General features: G+C 49.8%; 11 non-coding genes and 11 pseudogenes across 11 annotated transcripts; 7 read left to right on the top strand and 15 right to left on the bottom strand.

Annotated features, from left to right (window-relative positions):
- Positions 1–725: 725 nt before the first annotated feature.
- Positions 726–854, bottom strand: LOC137330439 (U2 spliceosomal RNA; annotated as a pseudogene).
- An 844-nt stretch (positions 855–1,698) lies between these two features.
- LOC137328724 (U2 spliceosomal RNA) lies at positions 1,699–1,871 on the bottom strand (annotated as a pseudogene).
- Positions 1,872–2,501: 630 nt separating this feature from the next.
- On the bottom strand, positions 2,502–2,692 carry LOC137330829 (U2 spliceosomal RNA). The gene has a single exon (XR_010965251.1). It is a non-coding gene; the product is annotated as a U2 spliceosomal RNA (small nuclear RNA).
- A 1,057-nt stretch (positions 2,693–3,749) lies between these two features.
- On the top strand, positions 3,750–3,915 carry LOC137330034 (U1 spliceosomal RNA). Its single transcript, XR_010964999.1, has one exon. It is a non-coding gene; the product is annotated as a U1 spliceosomal RNA (small nuclear RNA).
- Positions 3,916–4,837: 922 nt separating this feature from the next.
- Positions 4,838–4,966, bottom strand: LOC137330440 (U2 spliceosomal RNA; annotated as a pseudogene).
- Positions 4,967–5,810: 844 nt separating this feature from the next.
- LOC137328838 (U2 spliceosomal RNA) lies at positions 5,811–6,015 on the bottom strand (annotated as a pseudogene).
- Positions 6,016–7,246: 1,231 nt separating this feature from the next.
- Positions 7,247–7,412, top strand: LOC137328435 (U1 spliceosomal RNA). The gene has a single exon (XR_010964790.1). It is a non-coding gene; the product is annotated as a U1 spliceosomal RNA (small nuclear RNA).
- Positions 7,413–8,336: 924 nt separating this feature from the next.
- Positions 8,337–8,465, bottom strand: LOC137330441 (U2 spliceosomal RNA; annotated as a pseudogene).
- Positions 8,466–9,309: 844 nt separating this feature from the next.
- On the bottom strand, positions 9,310–9,495 carry LOC137328906 (U2 spliceosomal RNA). The gene has a single exon (XR_010964869.1). It is a non-coding gene; the product is annotated as a U2 spliceosomal RNA (small nuclear RNA).
- Positions 9,496–10,745: 1,250 nt separating this feature from the next.
- Positions 10,746–10,911, top strand: LOC137328446 (U1 spliceosomal RNA). The gene has a single exon (XR_010964791.1). It is a non-coding gene; the product is annotated as a U1 spliceosomal RNA (small nuclear RNA).
- A 906-nt stretch (positions 10,912–11,817) lies between these two features.
- Positions 11,818–11,946, bottom strand: LOC137330442 (U2 spliceosomal RNA; annotated as a pseudogene).
- Positions 11,947–12,790: 844 nt separating this feature from the next.
- On the bottom strand, positions 12,791–12,976 carry LOC137328907 (U2 spliceosomal RNA). Its single transcript, XR_010964870.1, has one exon. It is a non-coding gene; the product is annotated as a U2 spliceosomal RNA (small nuclear RNA).
- Positions 12,977–14,226: 1,250 nt separating this feature from the next.
- On the top strand, positions 14,227–14,392 carry LOC137328457 (U1 spliceosomal RNA). Its single transcript, XR_010964792.1, has one exon. It is a non-coding gene; the product is annotated as a U1 spliceosomal RNA (small nuclear RNA).
- A 906-nt stretch (positions 14,393–15,298) lies between these two features.
- LOC137330443 (U2 spliceosomal RNA) lies at positions 15,299–15,427 on the bottom strand (annotated as a pseudogene).
- Positions 15,428–16,271: 844 nt separating this feature from the next.
- LOC137328839 (U2 spliceosomal RNA) lies at positions 16,272–16,476 on the bottom strand (annotated as a pseudogene).
- A 1,231-nt stretch (positions 16,477–17,707) lies between these two features.
- Positions 17,708–17,873, top strand: LOC137328469 (U1 spliceosomal RNA). The gene has a single exon (XR_010964793.1). It is a non-coding gene; the product is annotated as a U1 spliceosomal RNA (small nuclear RNA).
- Positions 17,874–18,795: 922 nt separating this feature from the next.
- On the bottom strand, positions 18,796–18,924 carry LOC137330444 (U2 spliceosomal RNA; annotated as a pseudogene).
- An 844-nt stretch (positions 18,925–19,768) lies between these two features.
- Positions 19,769–19,947, bottom strand: LOC137328905 (U2 spliceosomal RNA; annotated as a pseudogene).
- A 1,255-nt stretch (positions 19,948–21,202) lies between these two features.
- LOC137328480 (U1 spliceosomal RNA) lies at positions 21,203–21,368 on the top strand. The gene has a single exon (XR_010964794.1). It is a non-coding gene; the product is annotated as a U1 spliceosomal RNA (small nuclear RNA).
- Positions 21,369–22,286: 918 nt separating this feature from the next.
- Positions 22,287–22,459, bottom strand: LOC137328726 (U2 spliceosomal RNA; annotated as a pseudogene).
- Positions 22,460–23,089: 630 nt separating this feature from the next.
- LOC137330830 (U2 spliceosomal RNA) lies at positions 23,090–23,280 on the bottom strand. Its single transcript, XR_010965252.1, has one exon. It is a non-coding gene; the product is annotated as a U2 spliceosomal RNA (small nuclear RNA).
- A 1,057-nt stretch (positions 23,281–24,337) lies between these two features.
- On the top strand, positions 24,338–24,503 carry LOC137330197 (U1 spliceosomal RNA). Its single transcript, XR_010965018.1, has one exon. It is a non-coding gene; the product is annotated as a U1 spliceosomal RNA (small nuclear RNA).
- Positions 24,504–24,762: the final 259 nt, after the last annotated feature.

Below are 24,762 nucleotides of genomic sequence, written 5' to 3' on the forward strand. Positions count from 1 at the left end.
TTAATGGCTGGACTGCTTTGACCAGGAGACCTGTTTCCTGGGTCGGAGGTGTGAGATTCCAGGGGACCTGCTTTGTGCTGATTTCCAATGGCCGTCCCTCCCTCCCTCCCCCCAGGCCTTCCTTCTGAACACCTTTGTCGTTTTATCGAGGGCCAGAAGCCTGCCTGTGAAAGGGAAGGATCAGCCGGTCGGCCCCCTGCTGGTCGCTGCTGCTCGTGGAGCAGGCGTGCGTGTCCTCAGCCTCTTGGACAGGTTCCTCAGGCGGTTCCCAGGTGGCCCAGTGGTCGAGGACGCAACCTTTTAAATCGTTGAGACCCGGGTTCCAATCCCGGTCGGGGGGATGATTTTCTGGTGCAGATTAATTGGCACCACTCAAAGAAAGTCTCCCCTCCTGAGCGCAATGCTCCACCCTCACCACCACTGCCTTTTCCTCACCGAGACAAACAGACAGTCCGTCCAGTCCAGGAGCGCAGTTTTCATTTGTACTCAGACCCTGCTTGTTTAAAGTTAAGTTATTTTGCAGTTTGAATTATAATCGCTGCCTGCGTGCGAGCGAGCGAGCGAGTGAGCGAGCGAACGAGCGGCACTCAGCCCAGGAGAAGAAAAGAATACCACTGAGCTGAGAAAGTAAGTGCAATATATCAGCTTTATTCTCAGTCATAATACGTACACACGGACAGAGACGCTGGGAAAGAGCTGTTTTTCCTTTTGAATATCTCCCCACAGGGAGGTGCACCGTTGCCAGAGACACTGCAATACTGGGTCGATGCGTGGAGTGGACGGAGCCAAGCCCCTATTCCATCTCCCTGTTGCAAAATTCAATTTAATATTCGGTCCCAAAGCCGAGAAGCGATAACCTCCTGAATAGACGTTTGCCATTTGACTGAGTGTGAAAAGACTGAGTGTCAAAGTGGAAATGGCAACTCAAGCCCTCTGCTGGTGACACTGCTGCTACTGTAGGGAGCCATGTGTTCAGCCTTCTGTATATGTTTGCAGGGGATTGAGGGCAACTCCCCTGATGGTCTAGTGGTTAGGACGCAACATTTAAAACTCGTTGACACCCGGGTTCGAATCCCGGTCAGGGGATGATTTTCTGGTGCAGATTAATTGGCACCGTTCAAGAAAATCTCCCATCCTGAGCGCAATGCTCCACCCAAACCAGTGCCTTTTACTCACCTTAACACTCAGTTAGCAGCACAGTTTGATCTCACAGCTTCCAATGTGGCCATTCACAGTGCACTCCCTCCAAACACACACGCACTGTCTGCTCGCATTTTTAAAGTCAGCAACGTGAAGTTATTTCGCCTCTCGCTTGTGGCAGTTTAAACGTTAACATTGTGTCTCTCTCGCGCTCTCTGTTTCGGGAAATGTCTGACTTGGAAACAATTAATTCTGGAACTGCCAGTTTAAAACTGCAGTAATTTTTCACACAACAACTGGAGTTAAATGTTTCAGGTCAGGAGACCAAGTCTGTGGAAGGTGGCACGTCCCAATACACAGGCTTGCAGCTTCCTGAAAAGTGACCTGAGACTGACGTCTTTCCCTCCAAGGTAAAACTGCAAGAGGGAAAAGGAAGAAAGGGAGTGGCACTCATCCATCCCAGGAGTAAACAAAAAAACCACAGTTGCAATATCTCAGCATTCTGAGTAATAATACAGGCTCCAAAAATCCGTTCAGCATTTTGAATATCTCCCCACAGGGAGGTGCACCGTTGCCAGAGACACTGTAATACTGGGTCGATGCGTGGAGTGGACGGAGCCAAGCCCCTCTTCCATCTCCCTGTTGCAAAAATCAATTTAATGTATGGTCCCCAGATCGGGGACGTATCAGATCTTAAACTGATAAGAACAGATATTTTTTTCAAAAAATATACTTTCTTCATAAAATTTGCAGCAGTACATACAATACAGTTGTGATATCACATTCCAAACGTACACAATACAGATTATACAATTTGCAGGTTACATCAAGTACAGTTCAACCAACACATTGGACATAATTACAGTTCATGACACTCTAGGGTGTCTCATTGCATCATACTCAACACAGATTATTGCTTACAGATTCATTTCAGGTCCATTTCAGATTCATTACAGTAACATCCACCCACCCATCCTTTTCCAATAGAGGCGGCCGTGCCTGTAGTTGCACGGAAATCCAACAGGGGGCAACCTCCAGCTTAGCTGTCGAGCGGGAAACGTGGTGAGGCCTCACCCTGAAATATAGGCCAAGTCCCCATGGACAGATACGGGAAGAAAAACACAATGGTGGCTGCTTACCTTGCTGAGCAGGAGTGAAAGTGGCGTCAGCGGCGTTGGCAACATGGCGCACCGGCCGGGCGAGAAACAACGCGTAGCGAGCAACAACCTACGAAGGAAAGGAGAGCATGGTCAAGCAGCTGTAAAAAGTTTTCCTTCTTTTATAACAATATTGACTACAGTAATAACATATGGTCCAAAAAAGAAACAAAATCTGTTTTTTGTTTTTCGAATCTCCCCGAAGGGAGCTGCACCGATCCTGGAAGCACTGCTGTACCAGGTCGATGCGCGGAGTGGACGGAGCAAGCTCTTGTTCCATCTCCCTGTTCCAAAAATCAATTTAATATTTGGTCCCCAGATAGGGGACATATCAGATATTAAACTGATAAGAACAGAAACTACACTGGATCTTAGCCAAAAGGCCGAGAAGCGATAACGCGCTCGATGCGAATTGATCTCTGCTCCTGTTTTCCCTCCCTCTTTGGTCTCTGGCTGGCTGTGTCTAAAGCAGTCTAGAAGCACTGCCGTTCTCTCCCACTCTGGCCACATTTTTGCCACCGTTTCTAATTGCAACAGTGGATCAGTTTAAAGAAGTTGCCGTTTTTTCCTTTCTTGCTAGGATTGCTTGACAGATTGGTAAATTTGCCAGTCGGCCACCGATCAGATGGGAGAAGGTGGTGTCTCAACGGACCTCCGTCAGTCAGTCTCAGTCACTAACTCACTGCCGTGGAAGGAAACCGCTTTAAAGAAAACTAGTGACGTGACGTGACGTGTCTCACAGCGAGTGAGTGAGATTGCAACGGCCAATTGAGAAAGAGGTGAGGTGCTGACAATCAGCAGCTCGTGTTTAAACGTTCATTCCACAGCAGGCAAGACCAATCAAAAGAAAATACTGCAGATGCTGGCTCGGCTGGCTGGGCTGGCTGGCTGGGCTGGCTGGAAATGGGAAATAAAAACACAAGGCGTGTTAAAGGCTGGTTAAACTGTCGAAAGAAACAAGGCGTTAATGTTTCAGAAGTGCCTATTGAAAGATGTCTCTCAAGCTGCTCCCTGACTGGGCCCTGTCCATTGTCACGTTAATCCCAGGGCGGGGCGGGACTGCTTTGACCAGGAGACCTGTTTTCTGGGACGCAGGTGTGGCATTCCAGGGAGTGCACCTGCTTTGTGCTGATTCGAAACTACCACGACAACGGCAACTTGCAGTTCTATATTACCACGACAACGCGCGTGTATATATTGCTACAGCAACAACTGGAGGCGGGACATTTCCCTTGAAGGGCGACATGCAAACAACCATCGCCGGCACCGCATCGCTGCAGTATTTTCTCCCAGAGTGTATCATCGGATATACGGTACGATATTTGAGCGGAATTAATCTCTCAGAGCATCAGCACGTTGCGAGCGAAGGGACGTTTTGATTCTTAAAACCTGCCCTTGCAATCGTAAAAGGTAGCGAATGCTGTCTAGTGGCAGTGTGTGGCGACCCAAGGCATACTTACCTGGCAGGGGAGAATCTGTGATCCCGAAGGCGGATCTCCCAGGACGAGGCTAGCCCATTGCACTTGGGGTGTGCGCTGACGCCTGCGATGTCCCCAAATGCGGGATACTCGACTGCAACATTTGTGGTAGTGGGGGACTGCGTTCGCGCTCTCCCCTGCATCGAAACGAAAAGTTAGATTGTCGACCCCGCGGTCCACCAATCGGATGGGTGACGGTGTTGTGTGTGTGTGTGTGTGTACGTATGTCAGTCAGTCTCTCACTCAGAGCTGCTGTGGAAGGAAACCTTTTTAAAAAGAACTTGCATATCGAAAGAAAGATGTGTCTCAATCTGCCGGGGCCCTGTCCATTGTCACGTTAATGGCTGGACTGCTTTGACCAGGAGACCTGTTTCCTGGGTCGGAGGTGTGAGATTCCAGGGGACCTGCTTTGTGCTGATTTCCAATGGCCGTCCCTCCCTCCCTCCCCCCAGGCCTTCCTTCTGAACACCTTTGTCGTTTTATCGAGGGCCAGAAGCCTGCCTGTGAAAGGGAAGGATCAGCCGGTCGGCCCCCTGCTGGTCGCTGCTGCTCGTGGAGCAGGCGTGCGTGTCCTCAGCCTCTTGGACAGGTTCCTCAGGCGGTTCCCAGGTGGCCCAGTGGTCGAGGACGCAACCTTTTAAATCGTTGAGACCCGGGTTCCAATCCCGGTCGGGGGGATGATTTTCTGGTGCAGATTAATTGGCACCACTCAAAGAAAGTCTCCCCTCCTGAGCGCAATGCTCCACCCTCACCACCACTGCCTTTTCCTCACCGAGACAAACAGACAGTCCGTCCAGTCCAGGAGCGCAGTTTTCATTTGTACTCAGACCCTGCTTGTTTAAAGTTAAGTTATTTTGCAGTTTGAATTATAATCGCTGCCTGCGTGCGAGCGAGCGAGCGAGTGAGCGAGCGAACGAGCGGCACTCAGCCCAGGAGAAGAAAAGAATACCACTGAGCTGAGAAAGTAAGTGCAATATATCAGCTTTATTCTCAGTCATAATACGTACACACGGACAGAGACGCTGGGAAAGAGCTGTTTTTCCTTTTGAATATCTCCCCACAGGGAGGTGCACCGTTGCCAGAGACACTGCAATACTGGGTCGATGCGTGGAGTGGACGGAGCCAAGCCCCTATTCCATCTCCCTGTTGCAAAATTCAATTTAATATTCGGTCCCAAAGCCGAGAAGCGATAACCTCCTGAATAGACGTTTGCCATTTGACTGAGTGTGAAAAGACTGAGTGTCAAAGTGGAAATGGCAACTCAAGCCCTCTGCTGGTGACACTGCTGCTACTGTAGGGAGCCATGTGTTCAGCCTTCTGTATATGTTTGCAGGGGATTGAGGGCAACTCCCCTGATGGTCTAGTGGTTAGGACGCAACATTTAAAACTCGTTGACACCCGGGTTCGAATCCCGGTCAGGGGATGATTTTCTGGTGCAGATTAATTGGCACCGTTCAAGAAAATCTCCCATCCTGAGCGCAATGCTCCACCCAAACCAGTGCCTTTTACTCACCTTAACACTCAGTTAGCAGCACAGTTTCATCTCACAGCTTCCAATGTGGCCATTCACAGTGCACTCCCTCCAAACACACACGCACTGTCTGCTCGCATTTTTAAAGTCAGCAACGTGAAGTTATTTCGCCTCTCGCTTGTGGCAGTTTAAACGTTAACATTGTGTCTCTCTCGCGCTCTCTGTTTCGGGAAATGTCTGACTTGGAAACAATTAATTCTGGAACTGCCAGTTTAAAACTGCAGTAATTTTTCACACAACAACTGGAGTTAAATGTTTCAGGTCAGGAGACCAAGTCTGTGGAAGGTGGCACGTCCCAATACACAGGCTTGCAGCTTCCTGAAAAGTGACCTGAGACTGACGTCTTTCCCTCCAAGGTAAAACTGCAAGAGGGAAAAGGAAGAAAGGGAATGGCACTCATCCATCCCAGGAGTAAACAAGAAAACCACAGTTGCAATATCTCAGCATTCTGAGTAATAATACAGGCTCCAAAAATCCATTCAGCATTTTGAATATCTCCCCACAGGGAGGTGCACCGTTGCCAGAGACACTGTAATACTGGGTCGATGCGTGGAGTGGACGGAGCAAGCTCTTGTTCCATCTCCCTGTTCCAAAAATCAATTTAATATTTGGTCCCCAGATAGGGGACATATCAGATATTAAACTGATAAGAACAGAAACTTTTTTTTTTTTTTTCTGACACTCTGGGGTGCCTTATTGCCTTACAGATTCATTCCAGATTCCTTGCAGTGACATTACATCAAGCCAAAGCTCTACAAGCCAAAGCTCTACACTCTGCCCGAGGGGATTTCTCCCTGACTGCATCCCCCCGGCATACAATGGCAGGAAGGCTCCAAATGGTTGCCTTCCCCCACTTGACCACTTGATCTTCGCCAAAAGGCCGAGAAGCGATAACGCGCTCGATGCGAATTGATCTCCGCTCCTGTTTTCCCTCCCTCTTTGGTCTCTGGCTGACTGTGTCTAAAGCAGTCTGGAAGCACTGCCGTTCTCTCCCACTCTGGGCACATTTTTGCCACCGTTTCTAATTGCAACAGTGGATCAGTTTAAAGAAGTTGCCGTTTTTTCCTTTCTTGCTAGGATTGCTTGACAGATTGGTAAATTTGCCAGTCGGCCACCGATCAGATGGGAGAAGGTGGCGTCTCAACGGACCTCCGTCAGTCAGTCTCAGTCACTAACTCACTGCCGTGGAAGGAAACCGCTTTAAAGAAAACTAGTGACGTGACGTGACGTGTCTCACAGCGAGTGAGTGAGATTGCAACGGCCAATTGAGAAAGAGGTGAGGTGCTGACAATCAGCAGCTCGTGTTTAAACGTTCATTCCACAGCAGGCAAGACCAATCAAAAGAAAATACTGCAGATGCTGGCTGGGCTGGCTGGGCTGGCTGGCTGGAAATGGGAAATAAAAACACAAGACGTGTTAAAGGCTGGTTAAACTGTCGAAAGAAACAAGGCGTTAATGTTTCAGAAGTGCCTATTGAAAGATGTCTCTCAAGCTGCTCCCTGACTGGGCCCTGTCCATTGTCACGTTAATCCCAGGGCGGGGCGGGACTGCTTTGACCAGGAGACCTGTTTTCTGGGACGCAGGTGTGACATTCCAGGGAGTGCACCTGCTTTGTGCTGATTCGAAACGACCACGACAACGGCAACTTGCAGTTCTATATTACCACGACAACGCGCGTGTATATATTGCTACAGCAACAACTGGAGGCGGGACATTTCCCTTGAAGGGCGACATGCAAACAACCATCGCCGGCACCGCATCGCTGCAGTATTTTCTCCCAGAGTGTATCATCGGATATACGGTACGATATTTGAGCGGAATTAATCTCTCAGAGCATCAGCACGTTGCGAGCGAAGGGACGTTTTGATTCTTAAAACCTGCCCTTGCAATCGTAAAAGGTAGCGAATGCTGTCTAGTGGCAGTGTGTGGCGACACAAGGCATACTTACCTGGCAGGGGAGAATCTGTGATCCCGAAGGCGGATCTCCCAGGATGAGGCTAGCCCATTGCACTTGGGGTGTGCGCTGACGCCTGCGATGTCCCCAAATGCGGGATACTCGACTGCAAAATTTGTGGTAGTGGGGGACTGCGTTCGCGCTCTCCCCTGCATCGAAACGAAAAGTTAGATTGTCGACCCCGCGGTCCACCAATCGGATGGGTGACGGTGTTGTGTGTGTGTGTGTGTGTGTGTGTGTGTACGTATGTCAGTCAGTCTCTCACTCAGAGCTGCTGTGGAAGGAAACCTTTTTAAAAAGAACTTGCATATCGAAAGAAAGATGTGTCTCAAGCTGCCGGGGCCCTGTCCATTGTCACGTTAATGGCTGGACTGCTTTGACCAGGAGACCTGTTTCCTGGGTCGGAGGTGTGAGATTCCAGGGGACCTGCTTTGTGCTGATTTCCAATGGCCGTCCCTCCCTCCCTCCCCCCAGGCCTTCCTTCTGAACACCTTTGGCGTTTTATCGAGGGCCAGAAGCCTGCCTGTGAAAGGGAAGGATCAGCCGGTCGGCCCCCTGCTGGTCGCTGCTGCTCGTGGAGCAGGCGTGCGTGTCCTCAGCCTCTTGGACAGGATCCTCAGGCGGTTCCCAGGTGGCCCAGTGGTCGAGGACGCAACCTTTTAAATCGTTGAGACCCGGGTTCCAATCCCGGTCGGGGGGATGATTTTCTGGTGCAGATTAATTGGCACCACTCAAAGAAAGTCTCCCCTCCTGAGCGCAATGCTCCACCCTCACCACCACTGCCTTTTCCTCACCGAGACAAACAGACAGTCCGTCCAGTCCAGGAGCGCAGTTTTCATTTGTACTCAGACCCTGCTTGTTTAAAGTTAAGTTATTTTGCAGTTTGAATTATAATCGCTGCCTGCGTGCGAGCGAGCGAGCGAGCGAACGAGCGGCACTCAGCCCAGGAGAAGAAAAGAATAGCACTGAGCTGAGAAAGTAAGTGCAATATATCAGCTTTATTCTCAGTCATAATACGTACACACGGACAGAGACGCTGGGAAAGAGCTGTTTTTCCTTTTGAATATCTCCCCACAGGGAGGTGCACCGTTGCCAGAGACACTGCAATACTGGGTCGATGCGTGGAGTGGACGGAGCCAAGCCCCTATTCCATCTCCCTGTTGCAAAATTCAATTTAATATTCGGTCCCAAAGCCGAGAAGCGATAACCTCCTGAATAGACGTTTGCCATTTGACTGAGTGTGAAAAGACTGAGTGTCAAAGTGGAAATGGCAACTCAAGCCCTCTGCTGGTGACACTGCTGCTACTGTAGGGAGCCATGTGTTCAGCCTTCTGTATATGTTTGCAGGGGATTGAGGGCAACTCCCCTGATGGTCTAGTGGTTAGGACGCAACATTTAAAACTCGTTGACACCCGGGTTCGAATCCCGGTCAGGGGATGATTTTCTGGTGCAGATTAATTGGCACCGTTCAAGAAAATCTCCCATCCTGAGCGCAATGCTCCACCCAAACCAGTGCCTTTTACTCACCTTAACACTCAGTTAGCAGCACAGTTTGATCTCACAGCTTCCAATGTGGCCATTCACAGTGCACTCCCTCCAAACACACACGCACTGTCTGCTCGCATTTTTAAAGTCAGCAACGTGAAGTTATTTCGCCTCTCGCTTGTGGCAGTTTAAACGTTAACATTGTGTCTCTCTCGCGCTCTCTGTTTCGGGAAATGTCTGACTTGGAAACAATTAATTCTGGAACTGCCAGTTTAAAACTGCAGTAATTTTTCACACAACAACTGGAGTTAAATGTTTCAGGTCAGGAGACCAAGTCTGTGGAAGGTGGCACGTCCCAATACACAGGCTTGCAGCTTCCTGAAAAGTGACCTGAGACTGACGTCTTTCCCTCCAAGGTAAAACTGCAAGAGGGAAAAGGAAGAAAGGGAGTGGCACTCATCCATCCCAGGAGTAAACAAGAAAACCACAGTTGCAATATCTCAGCATTCTGAGTAATAATACAGGCTCCAAAAATCCGTTCAGCATTTTGAATATCTCCCCACAGGGAGGTGCACCGTTGCCAGAGACACTGTAATACTGGGTCGATGCGTGGAGTGGACGGAGCAAGCTCTTGTTCCATCTCCCTGTTCCAAAAATCAATTTAATATTTGGTCCCCAGATAGGGGACATATCAGATATTAAACTGATAAGAACAGAAACTTTTTTTTTTTTTTTCTGACACTCTGGGGTGCCTTATTGCCTTACAGTTTCATTCCAGATTCCTTGCAGTGACATTACATCAAGCCAAAGCTCTACAAGCCAAAGCTCTACACTCTGCCCGAGGGGATTTCTCCCTGACTGCATCCCCCCGGCATACAATGGCAGGAAGGCTCCAAATGGTTGCCTTCCCCCACTTGACCACTTGATCTTCGCCAAAAGGCCGAGAAGCGATAACGCGCTCGATGCGAATTGATCCCCGCTCCTGTTTTCCCTCCCTCTTTGGTCTCTGGCTGACTGTGTCTAAAGCAGTCTGGAAGCACTGCCGTTCTCTCCCACTCTGGGCACATTTTTGCCACCGTTTCTAATTGCAACAGTGGATCAGTTTAAAGAAGTTGCCGTTTTTTCCTTTCTTGCTAGGATTGCTTGACAGATTGGTAAATTTGCCAGTCGGCCACCGATCAGATGGGAGAAGGTGGCGTCTCAACGGACCTCCGTCAGTCAGTCTCAGTCACTAACTCACTGCCATGGAAGGAAACCGCTTTAAAGAAAACTAGTGACGTGACGTGACGTGTCTCACAGCGAGTGAGTGAGATTGCAACGGCCAATTGAGAAAGAGGTGAGGTGCTGACAATCAGCAGCTCGTGTTTAAACGTTCATTCCACAGCAGGCAAGACCAATCAAAAGAAAATACTGCAGATGCTGGCTGGGCTGGCTGGGCTGGCTGGCTCGAAATGGGAAATAAAAACACAAGACGTGTTAAAGGCTGGTTAAACTGTCGAAAGAAACAAGGCGTTAATGTTTCAGAAGTGCCTATTGAAAGGTGTCTCTCAAGCTGCTCCCTGACTGGGCCCTGTCCATTGTCACGTTAATCCCAGGGCGGGGCGGGACTGCTTTGACCAGGAGACCTGTTTTCTGGGACGCAGGTGTGACATTCCAGGGAGTGCACCTGCTTTGTGCTGATTCGAAACTACCACGACAACGGCAACTTGCAGTTCTATATTACCACGACAACGCGCGTGTATATATTGCTACAGCAACAACTGGAGGCGGGACATTTCCCTTGAAGGGCGACATGCAAACAACCATCGCCGGCACCGCATCGCTGCAGTATTTTCTCCCAGAGTGTATCATCGGATATACGGTACGATATTTGAGCGGAATTAATCTCTCAGAGCATCAGCACGTTGCGAGCGAAGGGACGTTTTGATTCTTAAAACCTGCCCTTGCAATCGTAAAAGGTAGCGAATGCTGTCTAGTGGCAGTGTGTGGCGACACAAGGCATACTTACCTGGCAGGGGAGAATCTGTGATCCCGAAGGCGGATCTCCCAGGATGAGGCTAGCCCATTGCACTTGGGGTGTGCGCTGACGCCTGCGATGTCCCCAAATGCGGGATACTCGACTGCAAAATTTGTGGTAGTGGGGGACTGCGTTCGCGCTCTCCCCTGCATCGAAACGAAAAGTTAGATTGTCGACCCCGCGGTCCACCAATCGGATGGGTGACGGTGTTGTGTGTGTGTACGTATGTCAGTCAGTCTCTCACTCAGAGCTGCTGTGGAAGGAAACCTTTTTAAAAAGAACTTGCATATCGAAAGAAAGATGTGTCTCAAGCTGCCGGGGCCCTGTCCATTGTCACGTTAATGGCTGGACTGCTTTGACCAGGAGACCTGTTTCCTGGGTCGGAGGTGTGAGATTCCAGGGGACCTGCTTTGTGCTGATTTCCAATGGCCGTCCTTCCCTCCCTCCCCCCAGGCCTTCCTTCTGAACACCTTTGGCGTTTTATCGAGGGCCAGAAGCCTGCCTGTGAAAGGGAAGGATCAGCCGGTCGGCCCCCTGCTGGTCGCTGCTGCTCGTGGAGCAGGCGTGCGTGTCCTCAGCCTCTTGGACAGGTTCCTCAGGCGGTTCCCAGGTGGCCCAGTGGTCGAGGACGCAACCTTTTAAATCGTTGAGACCCGGGTTCCAATCCCGGTCGGGGGGATGATTTTCTGGTGCAGATTAATTGGCACCACTCAAAGAAAGTCTCCCCTCCTGAGCGCAATGCTCCACCCTCACCACCACTGCCTTTTCCTCACCGAGACAAACAGACAGTCCGTCCAGTCCAGGAGCGCAGTTTTCATTTGTACTCAGACCCTGCTTGTTTAAAGTTAAGTTATTTTGCAGTTTGAATTATAATCGCTGCCTGCGTGCGAGCGAGCGAGCGAGCGAACGAGCGGCACTCAGCCCAGGAGAAGAAAAGAATAGCACTGAGCTGAGAAAGTAAGTGCAATATATCAGCTTTATTCTCAGTCATAATACGTACACACGGACAGAGACGCTGGGAAAGAGCTGTTTTTCCTTTTGAATATCTCCCCACAGGGAGGTGCACCGTTGCCAGAGACACTGCAATACTGGGTCGATGCGTGGAGTGGACGGAGCCAAGCCCCTATTCCATCTCCCTGTTGCAAAATTCAATTTAATATTCGGTCCCAAAGCCGAGAAGCGATAACCTCCTGAATAGACGTTTGCCATTTGACTGAGTGTGAAAAGACTGAGTGTCAAAGTGGAAATGGCAACTCAAGCCCTCTGCTGGTGACACTGCTGCTACTGTAGGGAGCCATGTGTTCAGCCTTCTGTATATGTTTGCAGGGGATTGAGGGCAACTCCCCTGATGGTCTAGTGGTTAGGACGCAACATTTAAAACTCGTTGACACCCGGGTTCGAATCCCGGTCAGGGGATGATTTTCTGGTGCAGATTAATTGGCACCGTTCAAGAAAATCTCCCATCCTGAGCGCAATGCTCCACCCAAACCAGTGCCTTTTACTCACCTTAACACTCAGTTAGCAGCACAGTTTGATCTCACAGCTTCCAATGTGGCCATTCACAGTGCACTCCCTCCAAACACACACGCACTGTCTGCTCGCATTTTTAAAGTCAGCAACGTGAAGTTATTTCGCCTCTCGCTTGTGGCAGTTTAAACGTTAACATTGTGTCTCTCTCGCGCTCTCTGTTTCGGGAAATGTCTGACTTGGAAACAATTAATTCTGGAACTGCCAGTTTAAAACTGCAGTAATTTTTCACACAACAACTGGAGTTAAATGTTTCAGGTCAGGAGACCAAGTCTGTGGAAGGTGGCACGTCCCAATACACAGGCTTGCAGCTTCCTGAAAAGTGACCTGAGACTGACGTCTTTCCCTCCAAGGTAAAACTGCAAGAGGGAAAAGGAAGAAAGGGAGTGGCACTCATCCATCCCAGGAGTAAACAAAAAAACCACAGTTGCAATATCTCAGCATTCTGAGTAATAATACAGGCTCCAAAAATCCGTTCAGCATTTTGAATATCTCCCCACAGGGAGGTGCACCGTTGCCAGAGACACTGTAATACTGGGTCGATGCGTGGAGTGGACGGAGCAAGCTCTTGTTCCATCTCCCTGTTCCAAAAATCAATTTAATATTTGGTCCCCAGATAGGGGACATATCAGATATTAAACTGATAAGAACAGAAACTTTTTTTTTTTTTTTCTGACACTCTGGGGTGCCTTATTGCCTTACAGTTTCATTCCAGATTCCTTGCAGTGACATTACATCAAGCCAAAGCTCTACAAGCCAAAGCTCTACACTCTGCCCGAGGGGATTTCTCCCTGACTGCATCCCCCCGGCATACAATGGCAGGAAGGCTCCAAATGGTTGCCTTCCCCCACTTGACCACTTGATCTTCGCCAAAAGGCCGAGAAGCGATAACGCGCTCGATGCGAATTGATCCCCGCTCCTGTTTTCCCTCCCTCTTTGGTCTCTGGCTGACTGTGTCTAAAGCAGTCTGGAAGCACTGCCGTTCTCTCCCACTCTGGGCACATTTTTGCCACCGTTTCTAATTGCAACAGTGGATCAGTTTAAAGAAGTTGCCGTTTTTTCCTTTCTTGCTAGGATTGCTTGACAGATTGGTAAATTTGCCAGTCGGCCACCGATCAGATGGGAGAAGGTGGCGTCTCAACGGACCTCCGTCAGTCAGTCTCAGTCACTAACTCACTGCCATGGAAGGAAACCGCTTTAAAGAAAACTAGTGACGTGACGTGACGTGTCTCACAGCGAGTGAGTGAGATTGCAACGGCCAATTGAGAAAGAGGTGAGGTGCTGACAATCAGCAGCTCGTGTTTAAACGTTCATTCCACAGCAGGCAAGACCAATCAAAAGAAAATACTGCAGATGCTGGCTGGGCTGGCTGGGCTGGCTGGCTCGAAATGGGAAATAAAAACACAAGACGTGTTAAAGGCTGGTTAAACTGTCGAAAGAAACAAGGCGTTAATGTTTCAGAAGTGCCTATTGAAAGGTGTCTCTCAAGCTGCTCCCTGACTGGGCCCTGTCCATTGTCACGTTAATCCCAGGGCGGGGCGGGACTGCTTTGACCAGGAGACCTGTTTTCTGGGACGCAGGTGTGACATTCCAGGGAGTGCACCTGCTTTGTGCTGATTCGAAACGACCACGACAACGGCAACTTGCAGTTCTATATTACCACGACAACGCGCGTGTATATATTGCTACAGCAACAACTGGAGGCGGGACATTTCCCTTGAAGGGCGACATGCAAACAACCATCGCCGGCACCGCATCGCTGCAGTATTTTCTCCCAGAGTGTATCATCGGATATACGGTACGATATTTGAGCGGAATTAATCTCTCAGAGCATCAGCACGTTGCGAGCGAAGGGACGTTTTGATTCTTAAAACCTGCCCTTGCAATCGTAAAAGGTAGCGAATGCTGTCTAGTGGCAGTGTGTGGCGACACAAGGCATACTTACCTGGCAGGGGAGAATCTGTGATCCCGAAGGCGGATCTCCCAGGATGAGGCTAGCCCATTGCACTTGGGGTGTGCGCTGACGCCTGCGATGTCCCCAAATGCGGGATACTCGACTGCAAAATTTGTGGTAGTGGGGGACTGCGTTCGCGCTCTCCCCTGCATCGAAACGAAAAGTTAGATTGTCGACCCCGCGGTCCACCAATCGGATGGGTGACGGTGTTGTGTGTGTGTACGTATGTCAGTCAGTCTCTCACTCAGAGCTGCTGTGGAAGGAAACCTTTTTAAAAAGAACTTGCATATCGAAAGAAAGATGTGTCTCAAGCTGCCGGGGCCCTGTCCATTGTCACGTTAATGGCTGGACTGCTTTGACCAGGAGACCTGTTTCCTGGGTCGGAGGTGTGAGATTCCAGGGGACCTGCTTTGTGCTGATTTCCAATGGCCGTCCTTCCCTCCCTCCCCCCAGGCCTTCCTTCTGAACACCTTTGGCGTTTTATCGAGGGCCAGAAGCCTGCCTGTGAAAGGGAAGGATCAGCCGGTCGGCCCCCTGCTGGTCGCTGCTGCTCGTGGAGCAGGCGTGCGTGTCCTCAGCCTCTTGGACAGGTTCCTCAGGCGGTTCCCAGGTGGCCCAGTGGTCGAGGACGCAACCTTTTAAATCGTTGAGACCCGGGTTCCAATCCCGGTCGGGGGGATGATTTTCTGGTGCAGATTAATTGGCACCACTCAAAGAAAGTCTCCCCTCCTGAGCGCAATGCTCCACCCTCACCACCACTGCCTTTTCCTCACCGAGACAAACAGACAGTCCGTCCAGTCCAGGAGCGCAGTTTTCATTTGTACTCAGACCCTGCTTGTTTAAAGTTAAGTTATTTTGCAGTTTGAATTATAATCGCTGCCTGCGTGCGAGCGAGCGAGCGAGCGAACGAGCGGCACTCAGCCCAGGAGAAGAAAAGAATACCACTGAGCTGAGAAAGTAAGTGCAATATATCAGCTTTATTCTCAGTCATAATACGTACACACGGACAGAGACGCTGGGAAAGAGCTGTTTTTCCTTTTGAATATCTCCCCACAGGGAGGTGCACCGTTGCCAGAGACACTGCAATACTGGGTCGATGCGTGGAGTGGACGGAGCCAAGCCCCTATTCCATCTCCCTGTTGCAAAATTCAATTTAATATTCGGTCCCAAAGCCGAGAAGCGATAACCTCCTGAATAGACGTTTGCCATTTGACTGAGTGTGAAAAGACTGAGTGTCAAAGTGGAAATGGCAACTCAAGCCCTCTGCTGGTGACACTGCTGCTACTGTAGGGAGCCATGTGTTCAGCCTTCTGTATATGTTTGCAGGGGATTGAGGGCAACTCCCCTGATGGTCTAGTGGTTAGGACGCAACATTTAAAACTCGTTGACACCCGGGTTCGAATCCCGGTCAGGGGATGATTTTCTGGTGCAGATTAATTGGCACCGTTCAAGAAAATCTCCCATCCTGAGCGCAATGCTCCACCCAAACCAGTGCCTTTTACTCACCTTAACACTCAGTTAGCAGCACAGTTTGATCTCACAGCTTCCAATGTGGCCATTCACAGTGCACTCCCTCCAAACACACACGCACTGTCTGCTCGCATTTTTAAAGTCAGCAACGTGAAGTTATTTCGCCTCTCGCTTGTGGCAGTTTAAACGTTAACATTGTGTCTCTCTCGCGCTCTCTGTTTCGGGAAATGTCTGACGTGGAAACAATTAATTCTGGAACTGCCAGTTTAAAACTGCAGTAATTTTTCACACAACAACTGGAGTTAAATGTTTCAGGTCAGGAGACCAAGTCTGTGGAAGGTGGCACGTCCCAATACACAGGCTTGCAGCTTCCTGAAAAGTGACCTGAGACTGACGTCTTTCCCTCCAAGGTAAAACTGCAAGAGGGAAAAGGAAGAAAGGGAGTGGCACTCATCCATCCCAGGAGTAAACAAGAAAACCACAGTTGCAATATCTCAGCATTCTGAGTAATAATACAGGCTCCAAAAATCCATTCAGCATTTTGAATATCTCCCCACAGGGAGGTGCACCGTTGCCAGAGACACTGTAATACTGGGTCGATGCGTGGAGTGGACGGAGCAAGCTCTTGTTCCATCTCCCTGTTCCAAAAATCAATTTAATATTTGGTCCCCAGATAGGGGACATATCAGATATTAAACTGATAAGAACAGAAACTTTTTTTTTTTTTTTCTGACACTCTGGGGTGCCTTATTGCCTTACAGATTCATTCCAGATTCCTTGCAGTGACATTACATCAAGCCAAAGCTCTACAAGCCAAAGCTCTACACTCTGCCCGAGGGGATTTCTCCCTGACTGCATCCCCCCGGCATACAATGGCAGGAAGGCTCCAAATGGTTGCCTTCCCCCACTTGACCACTTGATCTTCGCCAAAAGGCCGAGAAGCGATAACGCGCTCGATGCGAATTGATCTCCGCTCCTGTTTTCCCTCCCTCTTTGGTCTCTGGCTGACTGTGTCTAAAGCAGTCTGGAAGCACTGCCGTTCTCTCCCACTCTGGGCACATTTTTGCCACCGTTTCTAATTGCAACAGTGGATCAGTTTAAAGAAGTTGCCGTTTTTTCCTTTCTTGCTAGGATTGCTTGACAGATTGGTAAATTTGCCAGTCGGCCACCGATCAGATGGGAGAAGGTGGCGTCTCAACGGACCTCCGTCAGTCAGTCTCAGTCACTAACTCACTGCCGTGGAAGGAAACCGCTTTAAAGAAAACTAGTGACGTGACGTGACGTGTCTCACAGCGAGTGAGTGAGATTGCAACGGCCAATTGAGAAAGAGGTGAGGTGCTGACAATCAGCAGCTCGTGTTTAAACGTTCATTCCACAGCAGGCAAGACCAATCAAAAGAAAATACTGCAGATGCTGGCTGGGCTGGCTGGGCTGGCTGGCTGGAAATGGGAAATAAAAACACAAGACGTGTTAAAGGCTGGTTAAACTGTCGAAAGAAACAAGGCGTTAATGTTTCAGAAGTGCCTATTGAAAGATGTCTCTCAAGCTGCTCCCTGACTGGGCCCTGTCCATTGTCACGTTAATCCCAGGGCGGGGCGGGACTGCTTTGACCAGGAGACCTGTTTTCTGGGACGCAGGTGTGACATTCCAGGGAGTGCACCTGCTTTGTGCTGATTCGAAACTACCACGACAACGGCAACTTGCAGTTCTATATTACCACGACAACGCGCGTGTATATATTGCTACAGCAACAACTGGAGGCGGGACATTTCCCTTGAAGGGCGACATGCAAACAACCATCGCCGGCACCGCATCGCTGCAGTATTTTCTCCCAGAGTGTATCATCGGATATACGGTACGATATTTGAGCGGAATTAATCTCTCAGAGCATCAGCACGTTGCGAGCGAAGGGACGTTTTGATTCTTAAAACCTGCCCTTGCAATCGTAAAAGGTAGCGAATGCTGTCTAGTGGCAGTGTGTGGCGACACAAGGCATACTTACCTGGCAGGGGAGAATCTGTGATCCCGAAGGCGGATCTCCCAGGATGAGGCTAGCCCATTGCACTTGGGGTGTGCGCTGACGCCTGCGATGTCCCCAAATGCGGGATACTCGACTGCAAAATTTGTGGTAGTGGGGGACTGCGTTCGCGCTCTCCCCTGCATCGAAACGAAAAGTTAGATTGTCGACCCCGCGGTCCACCAATCGGATGGGTGACGGTGTTGTGTGTGTGTGTGTGTGTGTGTGTGTACGTATGTCAGTCAGTCTCTCACTCAGAGCTGCTGTGGAAGGAAACCTTTTTAAAAAGAACTTGCATATCGAAAGAAAGATGTGTCTCAAGCTGCCGGGGCCCTGTCCATTGTCACGTTAATGGCTGGACTGCTTTGACCAGGAGACCTGTTTCCTGGGTCGGAGGTGTGAGATTCCAGGGGACCTGCTTTGTGCTGATTTCCAATGGCCGTCCCTCCCTCCCTCCCCCCAGGCCTTCCTTCTGAACACCTTTGGCGTTTTATCGAGGGCCAGAAGCCTGCCTGTGAAAGGGAAGGATCAGCCGGTCGGCCCCCTGCTGGTCGCTGCTGCTCGTGGAGCAGGCGTGCGTGTCCTCAGCCTCTTGGACAGGATCCTCAGGCGGTTCCCAGGTGGCCCAGTGGTCGAGGACGCAACCTTTTAAATCGTTGAGACCCGGGTTCCAATCCCGGTCGGGGGGATGATTTTCTGGTGCAGATTAATTGGCACCACTCAAAGAAAGTCTCCCCTCCTGAGCGCAATGCTCCACCCTCACCACCACTGCCTTTTCCTCACCGAGACAAACAGACAGTCCGTCCAGTCCAGGAGCGCAGTTTTCATTTGTACTCAGACCCTGCTTGTTTAAAGTTAAGTTATTTTGCAGTTTGAATTATAATCGCTGCCTGCGTGCGAGCGAGCGAGCGAGCGAACGAGCGGCACTCAGCCCAGGAGAAGAAAAGAATAGCACTGAGCTGAGAAAGTAAGTGCAATATATCAGCTTTATTCTCAGTCATAATACGTACACACGGACAGAGACGCTGGGAAAGAGCTGTTTTTCCTTTTGAATATCTCCCCACAGGGAGGTGCACCGTTGCCAGAGACACTGCAATACTGGGTCGATGCGTGGAGTGGACGGAGCCAAGCCCCTATTCCATCTCCCTGTTGCAAAATTCAATTTAATATTCGGTCCCAAAGCCGAGAAGCGATAACCTCCTGAATAGACGTTTGCCATTTGACTGAGTGTGAAAAGACTGAGTGTCAAAGTGGAAATGGCAACTCAAGCCCTCTGCTGGTGACACTGCTGCTACTGTAGGGAGCCATGTGTTCAGCCTTCTGTATATGTTTGCAGGGGATTGAGGGCAACTCCCCTGATGGTCTAGTGGTTAGGACGCAACATTTAAAACTCGTTGACACCCGGGTTCGAATCCCGGTCAGGGGATGATTTTCTGGTGCAGATTAATTGGCACCGTTCAAGAAAATCTCCCATCCTGAGCGCAATGCTCCACCCAAACCAGTGCCTTTTACTCACCTTAACACTCAGTTAGCAGCACAGTTTGATCTCACAGCTTCCAATGTGGCCATTCACAGTGCACTCCCTCCAAACACACACGCACTGTCTGCTCGCATTTTTAAAGTCAGCAACGTGAAGTTATTTCGCCTCTCGCTTGTGGCAGTTTAAACGTTAACATTGTGTCTCTCTCGCGCTCTCTGTTTCGGGAAATGTCTGACTTGGAAACAATTAATTCTGGAACTGCCAGTTTAAAACTGCAGTAATTTTTCACACAACAACTGGAGTTAAATGTTTCAGGTCAGGAGACCAAGTCTGTGGAAGGTGGCACGTCCCAATACACAGGCTTGCAGCTTCCTGAAAAGTGACCTGAGACTGACGTCTTTCCCTCCAAGGTAAAACTGCAAGAGGGAAAAGGAAGAAAGGGAGTGGCACTCATCCATCCCAGGAGTAAACAAGAAAACCACAGTTGCAATATCTCAGCATTCTGAGTAATAATACAGGCTCCAAAAATCCGTTCAGCATTTTGAATATCTCCCCACAGGGAGGTGCACCGTTGCCAGAGACACTGTAATACTGGGTCGATGCGTGGAGTGGACGGAGCAAGCTCTTGTTCCATCTCCCTGTTCCAAAAATCAATTTAATATTTGGTCCCCAGATAGGGGACATATCAGATATTAAACTGATAAGAACAGAAACTTTTTTTTTTTTTCTGACACTCTGGGGTGCCTTATTGCCTTACAGTTTCATTCCAGATTCCTTGCAGTGACATTACATCAAGCCAAAGCTCTACAAGCCAAAGCTCTACACTCTGCCCGAGGGGATTTCTCCCTGACTGCATCCCCCCGGCATACAATGGCAGGAAGGCTCCAAATGGTTGCCTTCCCCCACTTGACCACTTGATCTTCGCCAAAAGGCCGAGAAGCGATAACGCGCTCGATGCGAATTGATCTCCGCTCCTGTTTTCCCTCCCTCTTTGGTCTCTGGCTGACTGTGTCTAAAGCAGTCTGGAAGCACTGCCGTTCTCTCCCACTCTGGGCACATTTTTGCCACCGTTTCTAATTGCAACAGTGGATCAGTTTAAAGAAGTTGCCGTTTTTTCCTTTCTTGCTAGGATTGCTTGACAGATTGGTAAATTTGCCAGTCGGCCACCGATCAGATGGGAGAAGGTGGCGTCTCAACGGACCTCCGTCAGTCAGTCTCAGTCACTAACTCACTGCCATGGAAGGAAACCGCTTTAAAGAAAACTAGTGACGTGACGTGACGTGTCTCACAGCGAGTGAGTGAGATTGCAACGGCCAATTGAGAAAGAGGTGAGGTGCTGACAATCAGCAGCTCGTGTTTAAACGTTCATTCCACAGCAGGCAAGACCAATCAAAAGAAAATACTGCAGATGCTGGCTGGGCTGGCTGGGCTGGCTGGCTCGAAATGGGAAATAAAAACACAAGACGTGTTAAAGGCTGGTTAAACTGTCGAAAGAAACAAGGCGTTAATGTTTCAGAAGTGCCTATTGAAAGGTGTCTCTCAAGCTGCTCCCTGACTGGGCCCTGTCCATTGTCACGTTAATCCCAGGGCGGGGCGGGACTGCTTTGACCAGGAGACCTGTTTTCTGGGACGCAGGTGTGACATTCCAGGGAGTGCACCTGCTTTGTGCTGATTCGAAACTACCACGACAACGGCAACTTGCAGTTCTATATTACCACGACAACGCGCGTGTATATATTGCTACAGCAACAACTGGAGGCGGGACATTTCCCTTGAAGGGCGACATGCAAACAACCATCGCCGGCACCGCATCGCTGCAGTATTTTCTCCCAGAGTGTATCATCGGATATACGGTACGATATTTGAGCGGAATTAATCTCTCAGAGCATCAGCACGTTGCGAGCGAAGGGACGTTTTGATTCTTAAAACCTGCCCTTGCAATCGTAAAAGGTAGCGAATGCTGTCTAGTGGCAGTGTGTGGCGACACAAGGCATACTTACCTGGCAGGGGAGAATCTGTGATCCCGAAGGCGGATCTCCCAGGATGAGGCTAGCCCATTGCACTTGGGGTGTGCGCTGACGCCTGCGATGTCCCCAAATGCGGGATACTCGACTGCAAAATTTGTGGTAGTGGGGGACTGCGTTCGCGCTCTCCCCTGCATCGAAACGAAAAGTTAGATTGTCGACCCCGCGGTCCACCAATCGGATGGGTGACGGTGTTGTGTGTGTGTACGTATGTCAGTCAGTCTCTCACTCAGAGCTGCTGTGGAAGGAAACCTTTTTAAAAAGAACTTGCATATCGAAAGAAAGATGTGTCTCAAGCTGCCGGGGCCCTGTCCATTGTCACGTTAATGGCTGGACTGCTTTGACCAGGAGACCTGTTTCCTGGGTCGGAGGTGTGAGATTCCAGGGGACCTGCTTTGTGCTGATTTCCAATGGCCGTCCCTCCCTCCCTCCCCCCAGGCCTTCCTTCTGAACACCTTTGTCGTTTTATCGAGGGCCAGAAGCCTGCCTGTGAAAGGGAAGGATCAGCCGGTCGGCCCCCTGCTGGTCGCTGCTGCTCGTGGAGCAGGCGTGCGTGTCCTCAGCCTCTTGGACAGGTTCCTCAGGCGGTTCCCAGGTGGCCCAGTGGTCGAGGACGCAACCTTTTAAATCGTTGAGACCCGGGTTCCAATCCCGGTCGGGGGGATGATTTTCTGGTGCAGATTAATTGGCACCACTCAAAGAAAGTCTCCCCTCCTGAGCGCAATGCTCCACCCTCACCACCACTGCCTTTTCCTCACCGAGACAAACAGACAGTCCGTCCAGTCCAGGAGCGCAGTTTTCATTTGTACTCAGACCCTGCTTGTTTAAAGTTAAGTTATTTTGCAGTTTGAATTATAATCGCTGCCTGCGTGCGAGCGAGCGAGCGAGCGAACGAGCGGCACTCAGCCCAGGAGAAGAAAAAGATACCACTGAGCTGAGAAAGTCAGTGCAATATATATGCTTTATTCTCACTAATAAATAATACATACACACACACACATGTACAGAGACGCTGGGAACGAGCTGTTTTTCCTTTTGAATATCTCCCCACAGGGAGGTGCACCGTTGCCAGAGACACTGTAATACTGGGTCGATGCGTGGAGTGGACGGAGCCAAGCCCCTCTTCCATCTCCCTGTTGCAAAAATCAATTTAATGTATGGTCCCCAGATCGGGGACGTATCAGATCTTAAACTGATAAGAACAGATATTTTTTTCAAAAAATATACTTTCTTCATAAAATTTGCAGCAGTACATACAATACAGTTGTGATATCACATTCCAAACGTACACAATACAGATTATACAATTTGCAGGTTACATCAAGTACAGTTCAACCAACACATTGGACATAATTACAGTTCATGACACTCTAGGGTGTCTCATTGCATCATACTCAACACAGATTATTGCTTACAGATTCATTTCAGGTCCATTTCAGATTCATTACAGTAACATCCACCCATCCATCCTTTTCCAATAGAGGCGGCCGTGCCTGCAGTTGCACGGAAATCCAACAGGGGGCAACCTCCAGCTTAGCTGTCGAGCGGGAAACGTGGTCAGGCCTCACCCTGAAATATAGGCCAAGTCCCCATGGACAGATACGGGAAGAAAAACACAATGGTGGCTGCTTACCTTGCTGAGCAGGAGTGAAAGTGGCGTCAGCGGCGTTGGCAACATGGCGCACCGGCCGGGCGAGAAACAACGCGTAGCGAGCAACAACCTACGAAGGAAAGGAGAGCATGGTCAAGCAGCTGTAAAAAGTTTTCCTTCTTTTATAACAATATTGACTACAGTAATAACATATGGTCCAAAAAAGAAACAAAATCTGTTTTTTGTTTTTCGAATCTCCCCGAAGGGAGCTGCACCGATCCTGGAAGCACTGCTGTACCAGGTCGATGCGCGGAGTGGACGGAGCAAGCTCTTGTTCCATCTCCCTGTTCCAAAAATCAATTTAATATTTGGTCCCCAGATAGGGGACATATCAGATATTAAACTGATAAGAACAGAAACTACACTGGATCTTAGCCAAAAGGCCGAGAAGCGATAACGCGCTCGATGCGAATTGATCTCCGCTCCTGTTTTCCCTCCCTCTTTGGTCTCTGGCTGGCTGTGTCTAAAGCAGTCTAGAAGCACTGCCGTTCTCTCCCACTCTGGCCACATTTTTGCCACCGTTTCTAATTGCAACAGTGGATCAGTTTAAAGAAGTTGCCGTTTTTTCCTTTCTTGCTAGGATTGCTTGACAGATTGGTAAATTTGCCAGTCGGCCACCGATCAGATGGGAGAAGGTGGTGTCTCAACGGACCTCCGTCAGTCAGTCTCAGTCACTAACTCACTGCCGTGGAAGGAAACCGCTTTAAAGAAAACTAGTGACGTGACGTGACGTGTCTCACAGCGAGTGAGTGAGATTGCAAGGGCCAATTGAGAAAGAGGTGAGGTGCTGACAATCAGCAGCTCGTGTTTAAACGTTCATTCCACAGCAGGCAAGACCAATCAAAAGAAAATACTGCAGATGCTGGCTCGGCTGGCTGGGCTGGCTGGCTGGGCTGGCTGGAAATGGGAAATAAAAACACAAGGCGTGTTAAAGGCTGGTTAAACTGTCGAAAGAAACAAGGCGTTAATGTTTCAGAAGTGCCTATTGAAAGATGTCTCTCAAGCTGCTCCCTGACTGGGCCCTGTCCATTGTCACGTTAATCCCAGGGCGGGGCGGGACTGCTTTGACCAGGAGACCTGTTTTCTGGGACGCAGGTGTGACATTCCAGGGAGTGCACCTGCTTTGTGCTGATTCGAAACTACCACGACAACGGCAACTTGCAGTTCTATATTACCACGACAACGCGCGTGTATATATTGCTACAGCAACAACTGGAGGCGGGACATTTCCCTTGAAGGGCGACATGCAAACAACCATCGCCGGCACCGCATCGCTGCAGTATTTTCTCCCAGAGTGTATCATCGGATATACGGTACGATATTTGAGCGGAATTAATCTCTCAGAGCATCAGCACGTTGCGAGCGAAGGGACGTTTTGATTCTTAAAACCTGCCCTTGCAATCGTAAAAGGTAGCGAATGCTGTCTAGTGGCAGTGTGTGGCGACCCAAGGCATACTTACCTGGCAGGGGAAAATCTGTGATCCCGAAGGCGGATCTCCCAGGACGAGGCTAGCCCATTGCACTTGGGGTGTGCGCTGACGCCTGCGATGTCCCCAAATGCGGGATACTCGACTGCAAAATTTGTGGTAGTGGGGGACTGCGTTCGCGCTCTCCCCTGCATCGAAACGAAAAGTTAGATTGTCGACCCCGCGGTCCACCAATCGGATGGGTGACGGTGTTGTGTGTGTGTGTGTGTGTACGTATGTCAGTCAGTCTCTCACTCAGAGCTGCTGTGGAAGGAAACCTTTTTAAAAAGAACTTGCATATCGAAAGAAAGATGTGTCTCAAGCTGCCGGGGCCCTGTCCATTGTCACGTTAATGGCTGGACTGCTTTGACCAGGAGACCTGTTTCCTGGGTCGGAGGTGTGAGATTCCAG

Source organism: Heptranchias perlo, chromosome 12 (assembly GCF_035084215.1).
Source record: "Heptranchias perlo isolate sHepPer1 chromosome 12, sHepPer1.hap1, whole genome shotgun sequence".
Classification (NCBI taxonomy): Eukaryota; Metazoa; Chordata; class Chondrichthyes; order Hexanchiformes; family Hexanchidae; genus Heptranchias; species Heptranchias perlo.